Consider the following 20,524-nt stretch of genomic DNA (forward strand, 5'->3'; position numbering starts at 1 on the left):
TGCCGGCGGTCCTTCGGCTGTTACCGGCCGGGAGATGAGCGCCTCGCGCCGCTCATCTCCCGGCTGCATCTCCGTCCCGCAGATGGGTCCGGCGGTCGGGTTCCTTCTGCTGTTGCCGGCCGGGAGATGAGCGCCTCGCGGCGCTCATCTCCCGGCTGCATCGCTGCTCAGCTCCGTCCCGCAGATGAGCCGCTAACAGCCGCCATCTTTTTTTAGAAATCCCCCGGCGCTGATTGGCCGCTGCCGGACCAATGAGCGACGCGGGATTTCCTGGACAGACAGACAGACAGACAGACGGGATGAGACGATTATATATATAGATACAGAATAACAACTACTTACACTATGACATCTGTTCCGGTTAACAAACAAATAATAACAATATAATAAGTAAAATAAACAATAGCCGACAAAATTATATGCAAACTAATATATACTTTTTTCTTTTTTTTTTTATACAGTATATATATATATATATATATATTTTTTTTTTAAATAATATAAAATAAATACTAACTATACAAATATATGCAACACTAAACTAAGCATCCCACACTCAAGCCCACCATTCCCAACCCCGGCACTGACCTGAGAGCTGGTCTTGCGTCTCATGCCTTAGTCCATGTCCAACTTCCATAGGCCAGATCAGCCAGTGCCAGTCTTTCACCCAAATAATCAGTGATGAACCCACCCCCCCTTTTCCCACCACCCAACCTAACACCTACACCCAAATCCATATCCTTATATACAATATATACAGAAACAAACAATACAATAACCACAACTGACAAAGCCCAAGTTCGGTGCCTGCAGCCCTACATCACTGTCTACTGATCAAAACAAAACAAAAATCTATGGTGTCAGCAGCAGCCCACCACCAGGAGAGGAGATGACCAGACTAGGGCACACTAAAAGAAAAGCCCCTCCAGAGGAGAGCGGCCCTTCGTGTACCCAGTTGCGTCGATACTAAGCACCGTGTGTTCCACGTGTGGTACCTAACCACTGCGCTAACTAGAAATAAGGTGCAGCGGTCCCGACCACCCAGGTCTCCGAATGCTCCATAGGCCCATTCCGCATAAGAGAGACCGGCCAGCCGGGGCCAGCCAATGGATGTGCCCACCTTGTTGTACACCTCTGTGTTAAAGGGACAGCGAAGCAGGAAGTGGTTCATGCTTTCCAGCATGGTACCACAATGCTCCCGATACAGTTCCTGTCCTCAGAGCTCCTACACTTCAGATTGTCCCTCACACACAGTTTCCCATGGAAGCAGCGCCAAGCCAAGTCCCAAAACTTCGAGGTGATCCTGATAGAATTCAAAAGATGCAGACCCACCCCAAGATCCCGACTTGGGCAATCCCTGAGCACCAGAGGCCTCTGAAAATGGGTCAACAGAACCCTTTTGTCAAGGAGCTTCCTTGGCAGAGTCCTGACCTCCCACATTTCCAGACCCCACCGGCGAATTACCTTCAGACATTCGGTGTGCGTAGATCCTTCACTTGCCCTCCTGTCTCCCATTCTGGGAAGAAAGACTGAAACCATCCCTTACAGGAGAATACCCACAGAGGAGCCCTCTCTTTCCAGAGGTTTGCAATATGGATCTTAATGAAGGTATTCACAAGGAATACCACAGGGTTGACCATACCCAACCCTCCTAGTCTCCTCGTACGGTAAGCAACCTCCCTCTTGACAAGGTTCAATCTATTCCCCCATAACAGTTGGAAGAACAAACTGTAGACCCAAGTCCAGAGAGGCTCCGGCAAGATGCACACACTGCCCAGATAGATCAGCAAAGGGAGCAGGTAAGTTTTGATCAGGTTTACCCTTTCCCTTAGGGTCAAGGACCAACCCTTCCATTGGTTCACTTTCTGAGTGGCAATCTCTAGTCTGCTGTCCCAATTTTGTTTGGGGTAATCCCCCTTGCCAAATTCGATGCCAAGAACTTTAGCAGAGACTTTGGGTCCTGGAAGGGTGTCTGGGAGATCAAAACCAAGATCTCCTCCTCCCAGCCAGAGACTCTCACACTTATCCCGGTTGATCTTAGACCCGGATGCCTCCGAGTAGCGATTTACCTCTGACATCAGCCATTCTGCCTCCCCGTCAGAGGAAACAAAAACGGTGACATCATCGGCACATGCCACCACTCTCAGAGTGGCTTCCGGTGCTGCCCGGTCCATCCCGATCCCAGCCAACGGTCCACGCTCCACCCTCCTAAGAAGCGGGTCAACCGCAAACACGTACAGCAGCGGGCTCAATGGACAACCCTCGCGAACACCACACCCAACCTCAAAAGAGCTGCCAATCCAACCGTTCACAAGCGGGAAACTCTCTGCCCCAGCATACAAGGTCTTAAGCCAATCAACAAACCTCCCCGGCAGGCCATACCTCAGAAGGACAGACCAGAGGTACTTATGATTAACCCGATCAAACGTTTTTGCCTGATCCAATGACAGCATGTACCCCTTCCATTGGCCAGCCCTACCCTGCTTCACCGCCTCTCGGACACAGAGTACAGCACTAATTGTACTGCGGCCCGGAACAGAGCAATGCTGGGCTCCCGAAAGGAGCAGGGGCGCAAATTTCACCAGCCGATTAAACAGCACCTTTGCCAAAACCTTCCTGTCTGCATTGAGAAGCGCTATGGGACGCCAATTCTCAATTCAAGATGGATCCTTACCCTTTGACAAGATGATCAGGGCAGACCTCCTCATTGACTTCGGCACAGTGCCTGAGGAAAGACACTCATTGAATACCTCAGTCAAGAGGGGAACCAAGGCATTCTTAAAGGTCTTATAGAATTTGTTACGGATCCGGGTGGTGGAACCTCTGTGCTGCGGTGCAAGGAGGGACCAGAGGGGCGTAACTAGGTATCAACTTGGACTGACCAAGGTCGCACGGCAGCTCAATCGACTCCGTGAACCAGGGAAGGACCGAGCAGAGGGACCAGGTGCTATTCTGGACAAGTCCTTGTATGGGAGCAGGTGACTCCCACGGGTCAGAAGACAGAGACTGACCGGTACAGCATATGGGCACGGCAGGCAGGCTGACAGGTGATCCGGGTAGAAGGACTGGCAGACACCACAGGTAACTGGCAGGAGCCTCCAGGTATGCTGGCTGGGAGGCACGGCAGGTAACTGTTACGTTCTCCGGGTAGGCAGGCAAGTCTGGCCCATAGACAGACTGGCGGGTTTGGACCGTAGGCAGATCGTCGGGCTGGAGAGTGTACTTGGCTGGCAAAGACATGTAGACAGGCTGGCGGACTGGACTGGTAGTCAGGCTGGCGGACTGGACTGGTAGTCAGGCTGGCGGACGGGACAGATAGACTAGACAGATAGTCAGACTAGCTGCTAGACCTGAGGGCTGAAGCTGAGTTTAGAACACAGAGCTACAACCTTGCACGGGCACCTCCATTATGGAGGAGGTGCCTTTTATATGAGAAGTCCTCCGGCCATTGGCCGGGGACTCCTTAGGACGGCGCGTGCGGCCCCTTTAAGAGGGAGGGAGCGCGCGCGCCCTAAGCACGGTGCCCGGGAAGCTGCGCGCACCGGCAGCAGCAGGAGAGCCGGAAGACTCCAGGCCAGGAGCGCGGCGGTAAGAGGGACGGCGTCTCTGCCTGTCAGGCGGCAGAGACGCCGATGCTACAGAATTCAGATGTTAAGCCATCTGGACCAGGAGATTTCTTTAGGGCAAGCCCTTCAATCGCCAACTTAACTTCCTCTTCCCTGATCATCTCTGTCAAAACGCCAAGAAAGGGGTCTACCCCTGGTTCGGGGATGGCTTCAGCCAGAAAAGCCAACATCTCATCCCAATCCAGATCCCTGTTCCCCAAGAGGTGCGAGTAGAAGGATCTCACGACCTCCAGGATCCCTGATCTGGATCTTTTCAGGGAATCCGCAGTGTCAACCAGTCCTGTAACAACTTTACTATTCACTGACATCTTACAGTTTCTGTAAGGGTCGGGCAAGCGGCACTTCCCGTAATCCCTCTCAAAAACCAAAGATGCGTGTCTATCATACTGACACCTCATTAGCAAAGATTTCACTCTGGAGATCTCCTCGCGGCTACCTCCAGTTGAGACAAGATGCTCAAGTTTCCTCCTCAGGCCCTGATACAGGCAGTACCTGTCCAGACTCCTGAGGTTCGCCACCCTTTTCTTGAACATCTCCCACCACTCTGACTTACTACTAGAAAGATCCAGTAAGGATACCCGGCTTTGAAGAAAATCCTCAAAGGACTGTCTTATGTCCGCTTCTTCCAAGTGAGACGAATTGAGCCTCCAAAAGCCTCTTCCCATCCAGGGGTCTCTGTGACATTCAGAGAAAACAAAAACAGTGATCGGAGAACTCCACCTCAACAACAGATACTGCTGAAGAGACGGCTTCCTCCTTTAAATAAAACCTGTCTATCCTGGACCTACAGTTACTTCTATGATAGGTGAACCCCTCGTGGCCTGGGGTGTGCCAGATGTGGACATCCACCAGGCGAGCCTCACTAGCTATACTATTAATGGCGACGCTATCATAAGTCAGCTTGTCTCTGGAACCTCCTCTATCCCATGGCCTTGTGACAGTGTTGAAGTCCCCTCCAAAGACGACCTGCTGACTCGTAAAAAGGTAGGGTTTGATCCTCATAAAGAGACACTTCCGGTCACACTTAGATTGGGGACCATAGATGTTAATGAGCCAGAGCTCCTGTCCCTTCATGAGGACATCTAATATCAGGCACCTCCCCATTTCTAACTCAATAACCCGTCGGCATTCTACCGGTGCGGTAAAAAGGACCACCACTCCACTATACGGCTCGGCCGCAAGAGACCAATAAGAGGGCCCGAGTCTCCACTCCCTCTTAGCGTTAAACACCTCTGCCATGTTTGGCAACCTGGTCTCTTTCAAAAAGAGAAAGTCAGCTTCAACCTGGCTGAGAAAATCAAAGGCCGCAAAGCTAGCTATATTTGACTTAATGCTGGCGAAATTAATGGATGCCAGCGTCAACGGAGTACCGCCATCATTGGTGATTGAGTTACATGGCTTTCTTCTTCCCACTCCCCTTATCCTCTGCCTAAGACGAGGAATCCTTCCCCCTCTTTAGCGACACAGAGGTGTCCATTCCCGCATTTTTCCTTTTTTTGTCCACATCTCCAGACTCTGGGCCAGTCCCTCCCCCCAAGGACCCTGCATCCCCAGGAGAAGAAGGCTCGGTGCCCCCTGAAAGCTCCGTCGAAGCCGGAACCTCACCGTCGGCCTCCTCCTCAGAGGAAGAGATGTTCTCAAATGCTTGAAACCGGTTAGAAAGACCAACCAGAGGGGAGTCAGTTTTACCTTCCTTAGATACCTTGGTCAGAGCAGGAGAAGATGTTTTATCTCCCTTCTTTCTCTTCTTTTTGGTGCCGAGCTTACGCTTGTCCTCTAGCTTATTATCCTCATCTAAACTTTCATAATGGGAGGATTCTGAGGCAGAGGCCTTTTCCTCCCTGTGGATCCAACTGACCTCCTCATCCAACTCATCATCCCTCGGGGCCTCAGCAGCAACACTGGCATTCAGGACAGTGGCCACCCCAGTAGCCCGGGGCTCGCCATGCTCCTTCTCCTGTCTGCGCTTGTCTAGACGCCTCAGCTGGGCAGGCGTCTTTTTATTGCTTTTCTTCCCTGGCCCCTCAGCTCCCCCACCCCTGCTATTCCCCTCCCCAGCAGAATCAACCTCACGGCTTTCTCCCACAGGGGTCTCGACTGCATTAGCGAAGGAGCGAGGACAACGGCTGAATGGGTGACCTAACTCACCACACAGGTGGCACCTAATCTCCACACAAGATGCAGCAAGATGGCCGACACCCCCCACACAACGCACATTTCTGCACGGTGCAGTTTGCACTGAAGTGTGTGGGGATGCCGCACCTGTGACAGAGCTTCGGTTGCCCCTGGTAGAAGACCAGGATACGATCCCTACACAGGAAGGCAGATGATGGAATGTGGGCAACCGTACCACCTGAACGCTTAAGTTTTACCATAAACGTCCAGGCCCCTGACCAGATACCAAACTCTTTGCGGTTTTTCTTTGGTATCTCCACCACCTCTCCATACCGACCAAGTCATGTCATGATGTCATAACAAGAAAGCGACTCATTACGAGTCATCACGGTCACTTTCTTGATTTGGTTTTGGCGAGACACAACCTGAATGACAAAGTCTCGCCAGCCGGGCTCATTTTTTGCCAACTCATAATTTGTCCAGAAGAGCTCAAGCCCCTCTGGCCGAACAAAGCTGACATCAAACTCAGGCGTGGAATAGGGATGTATCAAGGCGTAGATGTCAATCGCCTTGAAGCCTATCCTCAGCAGGAGCTCCACAACTTTAGACCTTGGAGGACATGCATCACTGCCCCTCCACCGAAGACGGACCACATTCCTACGCACACTGCCTGGCCCAGCTGTTGGGAGGGACCACACTGTATCCTCCTCTATTTGCTCTCGGAAGGTCCCGAGGCCATGCCTCTCTATCCAGAAGGATAGATCAACCTCTCAACCCTCTACCATTAGTGATCTCTCCCCCTTCTTTAGAGCCTCCAGAAGGCGCCCTTGCAACATGCCGTCCCCAAAGCCCGGAGACGAGGAGGAGGATGCCCTATTTGCCCCAGAGGTGACACTGGCATAAGTCACCACCAGGGGGGGGCAACTGGACCAGTGACTACATCAGCCCCAACAGCATCACCATTACCCATCACCATCTCACCCTCCACCAAACCATCAACCACACCACTAGACAATGAATTGGCCTCATTCTCACACACCACCACATTCATTCCTGCTGGACCAGTAACAATGGTGGATGACATTTTGACCTTAGCATTATCAGGCACAAGGGACTCAGTCACCTCCATAGAACTGGAGGCGACCCAACCTTCCTCAATGACGTCGGCCTCACCTCCGTGAGCACTCAGCTTTCCTCCGGAAGGAGCGCCATCATGCACACTGTCAGGCTTACCCTCCATGCTGGAAGCCTTGCGGTTTCTCTGAGTCTCCACAGTCCCGGGGAGAGTAGGAGCCACATTGCAGCGACTCCTGGTGGAGCGTCTCACCCGCGAGTCCTCCGATGTGCAGGCCGGTTGCTGGTTTCTCCTGCTCCCCGCCAGCCTGGTTTGGGAAGCAGAAGCCTGGGTCTTGGCTCCATCACTCATCCCAGTAAACCACTCCCTCCCTGGGTAGGAGAGAGCGCTGATCCCCAGGTGGAGAGGTGTTGGTTCTCAGAGCTTAGGAGCACACAGCAGGATCTGCTGCCACCACACCCACAATCACCACAGTGAGCAACAGCTGATCAGAGCTGCACTCACTATTCTGCTGGTGCAGTCACTGTGTACATACGTTACATTACTGATCCTGTACTGATCCTGAGTTACATCCTGTATTATACTCCAGAGCTGAACTCACTATTCTGCTGGTGCAGTTACTGTGTACATACATTACATTACTGATCCTGTACTGATCCTGAGTTACATCCTGTATTATACTCCAGAGCTGCAATCACTATTCTGCTGGTGCAGTCACTGTGTACATACATTACAATACTGATCCTGTACTGATCCTGAGTTACTTCCTGTATTATACTCCAGAGATGCGCTCACTATTCTGCTGGTGCAGTCACTGTGTACATACATTACATTACTGATCCTGTACTGATCCTGAGTTACATCCTGTATTATACTCCAGAGCTGCACTCACTATTCTGCTGGTGCAGTCACTGTCTACATACATTACATTACTGATCCTGAGTTACATCCTGTATTATACTCCAGAGCTGCACTCACTATTCTGCTGGTGCAGTCACTGTCTACATACATTACATTACTGATCCTGAGTTATATCCTGCATTATACTCCAGAGCTGCACTCACTATTCTGCTGGTGCAGTCACTGTGTACATACATTACATTACTTATCCTGTACTGATCCTGAGTTACTTCCTGTATTATACTCCAGAGATGCGCTCACTATTCTGCTGGTGCAGTCACTGTGTACATACATTACATTACTGATCCTGTACTGATCCTGAGTTACATCCTGTATTATACTCCAGAGCTGCACTCACTATTCTGCTGGTGCAGTCACTGTGTACATACATTACATTACTTATCCTGTACTGATCCCGAGTTACATCCTGTATTATACTCCCGAGCTGCACTCACTATTCTGCTGGTGCAGTCACTGTCTACATACATTACATTACTGATCCTGAGTTACATCCTATATTATACTTCAGAGCTGCACTCACTATTCTGCTGGTGCAGTCACTGTGTACATACATTATATTACTTATCCTGTACTGATCCTGAGTTACATCCTGTATTATACTCCAGAGCTGAACTCACTATTCTGCTGGTGCAGTCACTGTGTACATACATTACATTACTTATCCTGTACTGATCCTGAGTTACATCCTGTATTATACTCCAGAGCTGCACTCACTATTCTGCTGGTGCAGTCACTGTGTACATACATTACATTACTGATCCTGTACTGATCCTGAGTTACATCCTGTATTATACTCCAGAGCTGCACTCACTATTCTGCTGGTGCAGTCACTGTGTACATACATTACATTACTCATCCTGTTCTGATCCTGAGTTACATCCTGTATTATACTCCAGAGCTGCACTCACTATTCTGCTGGTGCAGTCACTGTGTACATACATTACATTACTTATCCTGTACTGATCCTGAGTTACATCCTGTATTATACTCCAGAGCTGCACTCACTATTCTGCTGGTGCAGTCACTGTGTACATACATTACATTACTCATCCTGTTCTGATCCTGAGTTACATCCTGTATTATACTCCAGAGCTGCACTCACTATTCTGCTGGTGTGGTCACTATGCAGATAGACGCACAGAAAGAATACTGCAGCTGCCTCTCCCCCCTGCCCCTCTTTTTCCTGGCTTGTAAACTATTTGGTAAGTGAGGAGGATAGTGACCATTTAGAATGAGGCTACAAAAGGAGAATTGGTAACTTTAGGCTACAGGAAGGTAATTCACATTGTCACGTATTCAGAAGTACAACAACACAATAACAGCAATAAGTAACCACAGAGGTAAAAAAAACAAACAAAAAACATATTTTTTCAAGTCTGTGACAATCTTTATGCTTCTCTTTTAAACTTTAACACGTCTCCACATAAAATGTTATTTTCTAGCTATTGAGACAAGTAAACCGAGCCCTGACCTACCGTACAGCCCCGTCAATAAAACAATTCATACAGTGAACTGAGCGAGCAGGTACGAGGGAATGTGCGCGGTAATCTCCAATAAAAAAGGGATAATCTGTGGAATATATTGCCTTCTCCGCTCCATTAAGCAAACAAGCGACATGATGATGGTGATTTATGACCGTCTGGAAAAAGAGATTTAGAAGCTGATTCTTCAAAAAATTCTTGGAATTAGACGTCAAAGAGAAATTAGATCTCGGTAGGTGGAAAATACTTTTAATGGTATAGGTTTGAGTCAACTATTAATTGTGTTTGTGACGTTCTCTCTAAGACTGGCGCCACCACCTGACGATTTCGGGCAAGTGCGAGGGCCCACTCTACTCAGGAGGAGCCACTAGGTGCTATGCACACTGCATATATATATGGTGCGGATCGAGGAGCTAAGAATGCCAGGCACTGGCAACCAAGTACAGCTGCTCTGATCGCAGCAGTTTAACCCCTTAGATGCTGCTGTTAGTTATGACAGTGGCATTTAAACGATTAGAAAAAAATATATATATACCATATGTAAATATAATGAAATCACCCTATTTTTACCGGAACGTTATTAAAATCTAAAGATTTTATATGGTCGCTTGTGTAACTGTCCTGACTATTAAAATATTATAATATTTATCACATACAATTAACACCAAAATGAAAAAAAAAAGTCAGGACCCCTGTTTTTTGGTCACTTTGGCTCCATAAAAAAATGGAAGAAAAAAAAATGAGAAAGTCATATTGACTCGCCCAGGGGGATGGGGATTACTCGGTTACCCGGGCCTTCAGCCTTAAAGATGTCGCGGTGGTCGGCTCCCGGGCCCGTACCCTAGGGTCCCTTTTTAAAAGCGTTGATAGATGTTTATTTTATAAAAGTTTGTGACGCCACCTGTGGCTTCTGGTGAGAATCACCAGCGCTGCACAGTCCACTAAGGCCGATGATAAGGCAGCTCGATGGTATAGCTCCCCACAGGTGGAGCTAGGCCTCAGGGCAAAGTATGAAGGGGGATGCAGGACAGGCGAGACCCAGCCGGGTCAGAGCAAGAACAGGGACAGACACGATAATCACTTCAGTACCTTTTACTGATGGAAATTCAGGCACGTCCCGGAGCACTGTAGGGTGAAGGGTGCATGTCAGGATCCTCTCCAATGAGCGGGTGTAGGGCCTCCTGTTACTTGCCTCTGCGTAGTAAGTTTCTGACCTGCCTGGAGCTAGGCCTAACTTTGTCTCTGTCCTGTGCTGGCTGACCTTGTGGTAGGGCCTTCTCTTGGAGTACACGCTCCTCAGCTTGCGGGGCCTATGTGTCTCCTGGCTCTGTTACGTATCAGCACTTTAGCAATCCTGGGACTTGTAGTTCTCCAGGAATTCCGGTTATGCCTTACTGGGTCATAGAGATCCCGATAAACTTCGGACCCGGTGTCCGGTAAATTCTTCGAGGTGAGCTAGTTAAGCTCCTCTGCCCCCTATGTACTAACTCTCCACTCGCCTTCGGCCTACTCGGGCCCTCACTAGGCTACTCACACTAACGGCAGCTTGCCGCGCTTCACCGATCTTATGGCGCCGGCACACCTAAAGCTCACTTCTCTGAGCTACAACTGAGTCTGGACTGCGCTCCACTGCAGACTGACCTCTCTTAGGCTTCTCTACTGCAGGAACTCTCTCAACAGACTTGGTTCAAGAGCCATGCAGTACAGCTTATTAAAAACATTATTTCCTTTATTGGGGAGTGGGTCTCCCATAGTTTTTGCCTATGCCTTCCAAGCAAAAGCTGCCAAAAATTAGGACGGAGGAACTTGCAATTCCCCTTACAAGACCCATGCAGTACAGCATATTAAAGACATTATTCCCATTATTGGGGAGTGGGTCTCCCATAGTCTTTGCCTATGCCTTCCAAGCAAAAGCTGCCAAAAATTAGGACGGAGGAACTTGCAATGCCCCTTACAAGAGCCATGCAGTACAGCATATTAAAAACTTTATTCCCATTATTGGGGAGTTGGTCTCCCATAGTCTTTGCCTATGCCTTCCAAGCAAAAGCTGCCAAAAATTAGGACGGAGTATTATGGTGGTGGAGGCTGAGGATAAGGAGAAGAGCAAAAAACAGCCGAAATGAGGAAGCGTATACCCATGTGTTGGTGTGAAGCGGTGCATGGGAATACACCTCGCGAAATAACACAGTGGATTTGACTTTATGTTACTCTGCTGTCATTTGGTGGTGACGTCTGGCCCAATGCAGCCCTTGTTCATTTTGATAAGGGTCAGCTTGTCAGCATTGTCAGTTGACAGTCGAGTGCGCTTATCACTTATAATTCCCCCAGCGGTGAGTCGGTCGACAGGGGTAGGGTTACTCAGATACCGGGATGGATGGGTTACTTCTATGGGGATCACGGTTGGTCGGTTCCCGGTTCCATGCCCTGGACCGTCAGTAAAAGGATGGGGGTGAGGATGATGGGAGTATTGTGTCCTGACGCCTCCTGTGGTAACTGGTAAAATCGGTTACCAGCGCTGTGTATGGTTGCTGAGGTGATCGGCATACGGCTTGTACGAACGCTATAGGCAGTAATGTCAAAGTAGGCACACACACACATTAAGTCTTTGTTTCAGTACCTTTCTTTTACTGATGTCCGGTAACAGGTACAGTTCAGGAGGGTAACTAGGTTTTCGGTGCAGGTAGAGATATTCACTCTGGAGCTTTGTGAGGCCTCCTCTAACAATGTGTGCGTTGTTTCGGATCAGTCCTGCCTTAAGCTGAACCTGCCACCTTTTACTTTCTTTGGGGTACTTCTCCACAACTGACAATGAGGACTTTTCCTTGGGGCTACCAATTCTCTTTCTGGGCCCCTGGTCCTATACTTGGTCAAGTTTGGCAACTCTTTCCCCTTCTTCTTCAGGGGAAGTAGATCCTCCTGATCTGTCCGTGTTTTCTATGCTATTCCTGAATTAATAGCAATCTCGGACTCCGGTGTCCGGGCGAGCTAAAGGGATAATAGTTTTATCTCTTTCTTTCTCCTTCTAGTCTCCGTCCCCCTCTCTAGGGCGCTTCACAACACAGACCTGTTTCCTAGTTCAGGGCTTCACTGCTCCTCAGCCAACAGCTCTCAGTCTCTCTCCTCCTTCACCCGTCTCTAGACTAACTGCCCCTTTGCTGTCTCCCTGGAAACTGACTCCTCCCCTCAGACCTGGGGTGGAAGGTGTTGTGTGTGCCCAAGTGTACATCTCTCCCTGCACCTATGGATCCTGTGGTAATCCCCCGCAGGGGTGCCACAGCGACACTAAAAACACGCTCCGATAACACGCTAGCGGCAGGGCAGGCCAGGACCTCCAAAGCGTACAGAACAAGTTCATTCCAAGTGTCCAGCTTGGATACCCAATAATTAAAAGGCACAGAGGAATCACGGAGGACGCTGGTGCGGTCGGCAAGGTACTCCCTCACCATCTTTTGAAACTTTCCACTCCTTGTGAGAGTACCCTGCGCCTCAGGGCCTGTAAGCTGGGCAGGTCTCAGAAAACTGTCCCAGAACGTTGACAGTGCTCCCCTGCCTCTGCTGGATTGGAGTTGCGTCTCTCTCGCCTGTACGTCTTGGTTGGGCAACGAACTGTGACCTCTGCCGCTAGCGTGTTCAGATGGGAATTTTTTTAACAGTTCTGCAGCAAGGGCCTTCTGGTACTGCCCCATTTTTGTAAACCTCTCCACCTCAGGAATAAGAGAGTGAAAGTTCACCAACCAGTAATGACTGTCACCCAACATTTTGACAACACGAGGGTCACGGTTAAGGCAGCGTAACATAAAGTCAGCCATGCGTGCCAGACTGGTAACGGACAAGACTTCCGTGTCCTCACCAAGATGATGACTGACCATGCTCTCCTCTTCCTCCTCCCCCCTGTCCTCAGGCCACCCATGCTGAACCAACGTTATGACAGTTGTACTGGTACTACCGTCTACAGCGCATGATACCAGCTCCTGTTCTTCCTCCTCCTCCTCCTCCTCTCCCTCATTGTCCCCCAATACACGTTGGGATGAGATGAGGCTGGGCTGTGTGTACTCGCCCGCTACGGCTTCTTGATCCATCTCATCATACTCTGGCTGCAATGCCTCCTCTTTAATTTTCTGCAGAGAGCGTTTCAAAAGACAGACAAGTGGGATGCTGACGCTAATGATGGCGTCATCGCCACTCACCATCTTGGACTCCTCAAAGTTTGTCAGGATGGTACATATGTCAGACATCCAGGTCCACTCCTGAGGTCTTATGTGTAGAGTCTGACCTGAATATCGACGGCCTTGTTGTAGCTGGTACTCCACAGCTGCTCTCTTCTGCTCACAAATCCTTTGCAACATGTGGAGGGTAGAGTTCCAACGTGTGGGGACATCACACACCAGTCGGTGTGCCGGAAGCTGCAAACGTTGCTGCAACACAGCAAGGGCGGCGGAAGCTGTAGCCGACTTCCGAAAATGAGCTGACAGGTGGTGTACTTTGACGAGCATATCTGGCAACTCGGGGTACGATTTAAGAAACCGCTGAAGCACAAGGTTAAGCACATGAGCCAGGCATGGTACGTGTGTGATCTCGCCTCGCCTCAGAGCCGCCACCAGGTTACGGCCATTGTCACACATGACCATGCCTGGATGTAGGTTCAGCGGTCTCAGCCACAGATCTGCCTGCTCTTTCACAGCTGTCCACAACTCACAAGCAGTGTGAGGTTTATCACCTAAGCTTATGAGTTTCAGCACAGCCTGTTGCCGCTTGGCTGAGGCAGTACTGCAGTGCTTCCAGCTTGTAACTGATGTGGTGATATCTGAGATTGAGGCTGAACATGGAGGATGGAGGATGATGCGCAGGAGCAGTACACTTTTTTCACAAAAGAAAACAATTTATCGGAGGAAATGCAGAGTGATAAAATAAACCCTCCGCTAAATATCACCCACCTAACCCAGGAGGAAGTTCAGAAACGCCTAAATAATATCAAAATAGACAAGTCACCAGGCCCAGATGACATACACCCCCGGGTACTAAAAGAATTAAGTAATGTGATAGACAGACCGCTGTATCTTATATTCAAGTACTCTTTATGGACAGGGACTGTCCCACTAGACTGGCGCCAAGCAAATGTGGTACCAATATTCAAAAAGGGGTCTAAAAGTGACCCTGGGAACTATAGACCAGTCAGCTTAACGTCTGTTGTGGGTAAATTGTTTGAAGGATTTCTTAGAGATGCTATTGTAGAATATCTTAATGATAATAACTGTCTAACTCCTTATCAACATGGATTCATGAGGGATCGCTCCTGCCAAACAAACCTGATCGCCTTCTATGAGGAGGTGAGCTCACAGCTGGACCGGGGAGAGTCAGTGGATGTTGTATACCTTGACTTCTCCAAAGCGTTTGATACCGTGCCACACAAAAGGTTGGTATATAAAATGAGAATGCTTGGTCTGGGGGATAATGTGTGCAAGTGGGTAAATAGCTGGCTGAGTGATAGAAAGCAGAGGGTGGTTATCAATGGAGTAAGCACAGGGTGTGTCAGGGTTACTAGCGGGGTGCCTCAAGGGTCTGTCTTGGGCCCTATATTATTTAATATATTTATTAATGATCTAGTGGAAGGGTTGCATAGTAAAATAGCAATATTTGCAGATGATACTAAACTTTGTAAAGTAGTTAACACAGATGAGGATAGGGCACAGCTACAGGAGGATTTAGATAAATTGGGGAGTTGGGCCAAAAAATGGCAAATGGGGTTCAATGCCGATAAATGTAAGGTCATGCACATGGGAAAGAAAAACAGCAGTCACCCATACATATTAAATGGGAAACCGTTGGGGAAATCTGACATGGAGAAGGACCTGGGCGTCTTGGTTAATAGCAAATTAAATTGGAGTGCCCAGTGTCAGGCAGCTGCTGCGAAGGCAAATAGAGTCATGGCATGCATCAGAAGAGGAATAGGGGCATATGATGAGAACATTGTTCTTCCTCTGTATAAAGCGCTGGTAAGGCCGCACTTAGAATATTGTGCACAGTTCTGGGCTCCCGTGCTCAGAAAAGACATATTGGAGCTAGAGAGGGTACAAAGGAGGGCGACAAAGGTAATAAAGGTAATGGAGGGACTAGAATACCCAGAGAGGTTGTCAAAATTAGGCCTATTTACGTTGGAAAAGAGAAGGCTTAGGGGAGACCTCATAAACATGTATAAATACATCAGGGGGCAGTACAGAGATCTCTCCCATGACCTGTTTATACCAAGGATGGTGACAAAGACGAGGGGGCACACTATGCGTCTGGAGGAAAGGAGGTTCCTGCACCAGCATAGAAGGGGATTCTTTACGGTCAGAGCCGTGAGACTCTGGAACTCTCTGGGAGAGGAAGTGGTGATGTCCAACTCACTTAAAGAGTTCAAGAGAGGCCTGGACGCCTTTCTTGAGAACAATAAAATTACATCTTATGCTTAGTTAATTAATCCAGGGATTTAATCTGACTGCCAGATTGGTGTCGAGAAGTGAATTTTTCCTCAATGATGTAAATTGGCCTATACCACATGGTTTTTTGTTGCCTTCCCCTGGATCAACGCTACGGAATAGCTGCAGTGCACAAGAAATAGGCTGAACTGGATGGACGCTTGTCTTTTTTCGGCCTTATAAACTATGTAACTATGTAACTATGTAACTGTGGGGGCAACTCTGACTGACATAGGGCCCGCAATCCTCGGTGTGGGGAGGATGTGTTCCGTCCCAAGGTCCGACTGGGTCCCGGCTTTCACTATGTTTACCCAGTGTGCCATCAGGGAGATGTACCGTCTCTGGCCACAAGCACTTTTCCACGTGTCCGTTGTCAGGTGGGCTCTCCCAGTAAATGCGTTGTTGAGGGCACGGCAGATGTTTTGGGACACGTGCTTGTGTAGTGCGGGGATGGCACATCGGGCAAAATAGTGTCGGCTGGGGACCAAGTACCGAGGGACGGCCACCGCCATAAGGTTGCGGAAGGATTCCGTCTCCACCAGCCTAAAAGGCAGCATTTCCAACGCAAGCAGTCGTGAAATGTGCGAATTTAGGACTGTGGCCTGTGGGGCGTTGGCTGCGAATTTGCGCTTTCGTTCAAAGGTCTGGGATATGGACAATTGAATTCTGCGGTGGGACGTGGACGTGGACGTTGATGCTGTTTCTTGAGAAACTGCCATAACAAGTGAAGACTGAGAGGAGGGGGCATCTTTGCATGCAGTATGGACAGGGGATTGCCTTGCACGCACAACAGGAGGTTCTATTACACGCACAACAGCGGAAGAAGCAGTGGTGACACCCGCTGACACTGGTCGTGGACCCTGGGGTTCACCCCACAAAGTCGGGTGCTTTGCTGACATGTGCCTGATCATGCTGGTGGTGGTCAGGCTGGTAGTTTTGCCACCCCTGCTGATGCTGGCCTGGCAGGTGGTACAAATGGCCTTTTTGGGGTTATCAGTAGAGTCTTTAAAAAAAAATTCCAGACTCTGGAAGACCTACCAGTTGTACTGGCAACGTCCCTTGTGTTGGTGTTACGGGGAACTGTTGCCCGCCTTTTGTCTGCGGCCACCACACTGCTTCTTCATGCCTGTTGGGGTACTCTGCCTCCCTCCCCCTGTGTGCTGCTGGCCTCGCTCTGCGTGTCCTCCTGCCACGTTGGGTCAGTTACTAGATCATCCACCACCTCCTCCTCTTCCACTTCTGCACCACGGTCCTCCTCCTCACTTTGTGGCGGCAATTGTGTCTCGTCATCGTCCACCTCTTGTGACAAATTGCCAGCGTCGCCTTCCTGTGGCCGTGGCTGTTGAAATATTTGGCCATCGCTACATGGGATCTCCTCTTCCACCACTTCAAGCAGAGCAGGCGAGGGGCCCAAATATGGAAATGGACCAGTGAACAGCTCTTCAGAGTGTCCAACTGTGGGATCAGTTGCTGTCTGACGACACTCGGCATGGTGGGAGGAAGGAGCGTTAGGGTATGGAGGAGTATCCTGTCGAGACTCACGGCTACTAACACTTGACCGTGTGGAAGACAGACCGGAGGTGGTGGTGCCCAGGTGAGTGGAAGTATTATCTGCTATCCAATTAATAACCTGTTCACACTGATCAGTTCGCAATAGTGGTGTTGTTGTGTGCTTCCCTAGTAATTCGGTCAAGAACTGGGAGCGAGAAGATGTGGCTGTTGGTTGTGGCACATTTTCACCTTGGCCACGGCCCCGTCCTCTGCACGCACCATCATCAGGACGTCCAGTTCCACGTCCCTTGCCACGCGCCTTGCCCATTGTAAATGAAGTAAAATAGCTTACACTCGCACTATCAATGGAAAAAGGGTAATAAAAAGGAGATTTGAACCGTGGAAGAGGAAAACCACAGTTCTAGTTATCTGGCCTACACCAGAATCTTTTAAACAGATATATTTGTGTCTGAACAGTCAGCGAGACACTCAAAATGTTTTTATTTATGGAAAAAAGACAAAAAAACAGGATAATACAGAGATTTGACCCGTGGAACTGCAAAACCACAGTTCTAGTTATCTGGCCTACACCAGACTCTTTTAAACAGATATATTTGTGTCTGAACACTCACAGACACACTCAATTTTTTTTTGGGCGGGGGGGGGGGGATACCAAAAGGTTAATAAGACGCGTATTTGTACAGTCTGACTGAGGGAAAAAAAAAAAGAGGATTTAGATGAAAAAAAAGGATTTTTCCTGGCCCCTCAGACCTGGGACTAAGTCTAGCAATTTGAGCAGCGGTAGCACACAGAACTGTAATGCAGCTTTTGCTGGTATAACCACTGCGTCTCCTATACAGCCTGGCTGCCTGCCTGATATCTGGGATGGATATTAGTCCTGAGAAGGACTGTTTGTTTGATTTCGCAGGCTTTAGGGACCCTACACTACCTTTTTCGCAGTATAAATCTCTCCCTAGCTCAGCAGCACTCTCCCTAAACCGTCTGATCCGGAGCGACTGTGTCCAAGATGGCGGCGCCCGGTTTTAAATACTCAAGGTGACGCTGTGCGGCCAGCCAATCACTGTAATGCCCGCAAACAACATGGCTGCGGCATTACAGTGACTGGCTGGCAATGCCTGCATGTTCATTGGCTCTGTAAAGAGCACCAAACATGCAGGGCGGAGACCCGACCTTTCGCCCGAGTAACCCGGAAATGCTCGGTGCTCGCCGAACATCCCGAGTAGTGAGATGCTCGGGCGAGTACCGAGCAGTTTCGAGCATGCTCGCTCAACACTAATGGATTCCAACATGGTTATAGTAAAATCTCCAGCTCATATCACAAAAATTAAGCTCTCATACAACTCTATTGATCAAAAAATAAGGTGTCAGGTGTAACATTTCTCATTGTGGAGAGTGACAAGCCAAAACTGGCATGTCAGAGTGTGGAGACTTATAGGCCATGCAAAGATTTTTGACTTTTCGGATCGCTGCTTCCATTAGGTGGTGCTAGAGTTCTAGTCCACTTCCTCTCTGAAGAGACAGTTTGCAGAACAAAAAATAAAAAAGTTATAGTACTTGGAAGGGAAGGAGGAGAAATCAAAGTTGAAGAGGGGCTAACAGGGACTCTATCACAGAAGAACCTCTATAAACCTGGTGTCGGCCCTTTCCATTAGCTGAAGGAACAAGGATTTTGCTGGCATCATCAACACTCATACCAATTTTTGTTATGGGAAATTCCTAGTGGGAAGGGTTGTGACGAAGTACCAGAAATGCCTCTTTCATGCAGATTTACATGAACCATAAACCTTTTGGTCACGAGAGAGTTCTGAGAATATCAAGACTGTAGGAAAATATGCATCTGGAGAGCAGGTATATTAAATATAATCATTCATAAAAGCCTTACAAAGTGCATTATTTCAAAGGAAAAATTGTATTGATATGGTCATGATCGTTACAAGTAACTATGCAGAAATCAATAGTACAAGCGAATATGAGAAACTTTGTAATATATCTTATCAGAGAGATATGCTCCTTTTTCCACTTATGAGTCTCCACTTTCCCTCCCTATACATCCTGAAGTCCACAGTCCTTCTGGGAAATGTATAAAATCTGTCTTAACACAAGGTGGGCAGCCAGCTCACCAAGAGATCAGATTACAGCTGCCTATTAAAGTCTATGGAGAAGGGAGAGGGAGGAGCAGAGTAAGTGAAAGGAGCACAGACACACAGGCTTATACTGCTGCTTTTTATTATGTGTTTTAACCCCCTCCTAGTGCTGGAATCACAGCTACATTGCTCAGTCCTGCTGTATAATGTCCTCCATGCTGCTGCTGCTACTTCTGAACATGTGCTACATAGAGACAGGAGAACAGGAGTCCCTCATGTCCATGTGTGCACACATAATAGCAGCTAGTTTCCACCCAGTAGCTCAGAGAGAACTGAAAAAATTAGAGAAAGAGCCTGCAGAGGGGAAAACTTGTAAAATTTACAATATAAATCATATCATGGCCAAATATTAGTTATGCTTTTAGGAAATAAATACATTTTATTTGACAGGAATGTTTACCGTAAAGACATGGAAAGAAAACAAAATGTGTAAAAATTTTGAAAAATTTCAACAATTACTACCTCAGATTTGATTCTTCTTTTGGTTCACATGTGTGTATGAAATTGATAAGTTTGTAATGAATTGTTCTATATTTGTCCCTCCGCCTCCTTCTAACACTAGGTATCTGGCTGTAAGGCAACTGGAGCTCTCCCTGATTGCTCTGTGCTCTCTGAAAATGTTCTACAAGTTGTGGTCTTGCATAGCTCCAAAAATTTGAATCCCAGATATAGAGTTAATCCAGACTTTCCCCTATTTCACCTGTTTACTCCTCTAAAAGATGTATAAATGCTCTTTCTATGAAAATCTGCATATGCTCCTCCCCTTTGTAATTATTCAAGTCACAAGTTGAGATGTTGAACTGCATTTAAAGGGGTTCTCCAATAATAGAAATGTATCAGCCAGCCACAGTTTTAGAGACAAATGTTACAGCTATTTTGATGGATTGAACTTTTTCAGAAACAGCTAATTTTTAAAAATTTGTAATTTCTTTTCTTTGGGGAAAAGGCGTTAATTCAAACTTTTATTTATTTATTTTTTTATATTTTTGAAAACATTTTTTCTAGTATTATTCACTTTATTGATTTTTTTTAGTCCCCATAGGGGACCTGAACATGTACGTAGTATATAGTACAAATAATGATCTCAGATGGAATCCAGTCTCTGGTTGGGCTTCACAGGAGCGCCAAGATTACGGCAATGGTCACTTTGCGGGAGTGAAGGGGTGCGACATTGGATACCGAATGAACACCC

The 20,524-nt window shown here is 48.2% G+C and overlaps 1 protein-coding gene across 4 annotated transcripts in view; it reads left to right on the plus strand.

Annotated features, from left to right (window-relative positions):
* MAPK4 (mitogen-activated protein kinase 4) overlaps window positions 1-20,524 on the plus strand; it is a 147,276-nt gene that overhangs the window by 53,525 nt on the left and 73,227 nt on the right. The gene's annotated exons all lie outside the window — the stretch shown is intronic.

Source organism: Phyllobates terribilis, unplaced genomic scaffold (genome assembly GCF_046119375.1).
Source record: "Phyllobates terribilis strain yellow unplaced genomic scaffold, ASM4611937v1 Scaffold_1__5_contigs__length_1240528914, whole genome shotgun sequence".
In the NCBI taxonomy this organism is placed as follows: domain Eukaryota; kingdom Metazoa; phylum Chordata; class Amphibia; order Anura; family Dendrobatidae; genus Phyllobates; species Phyllobates terribilis.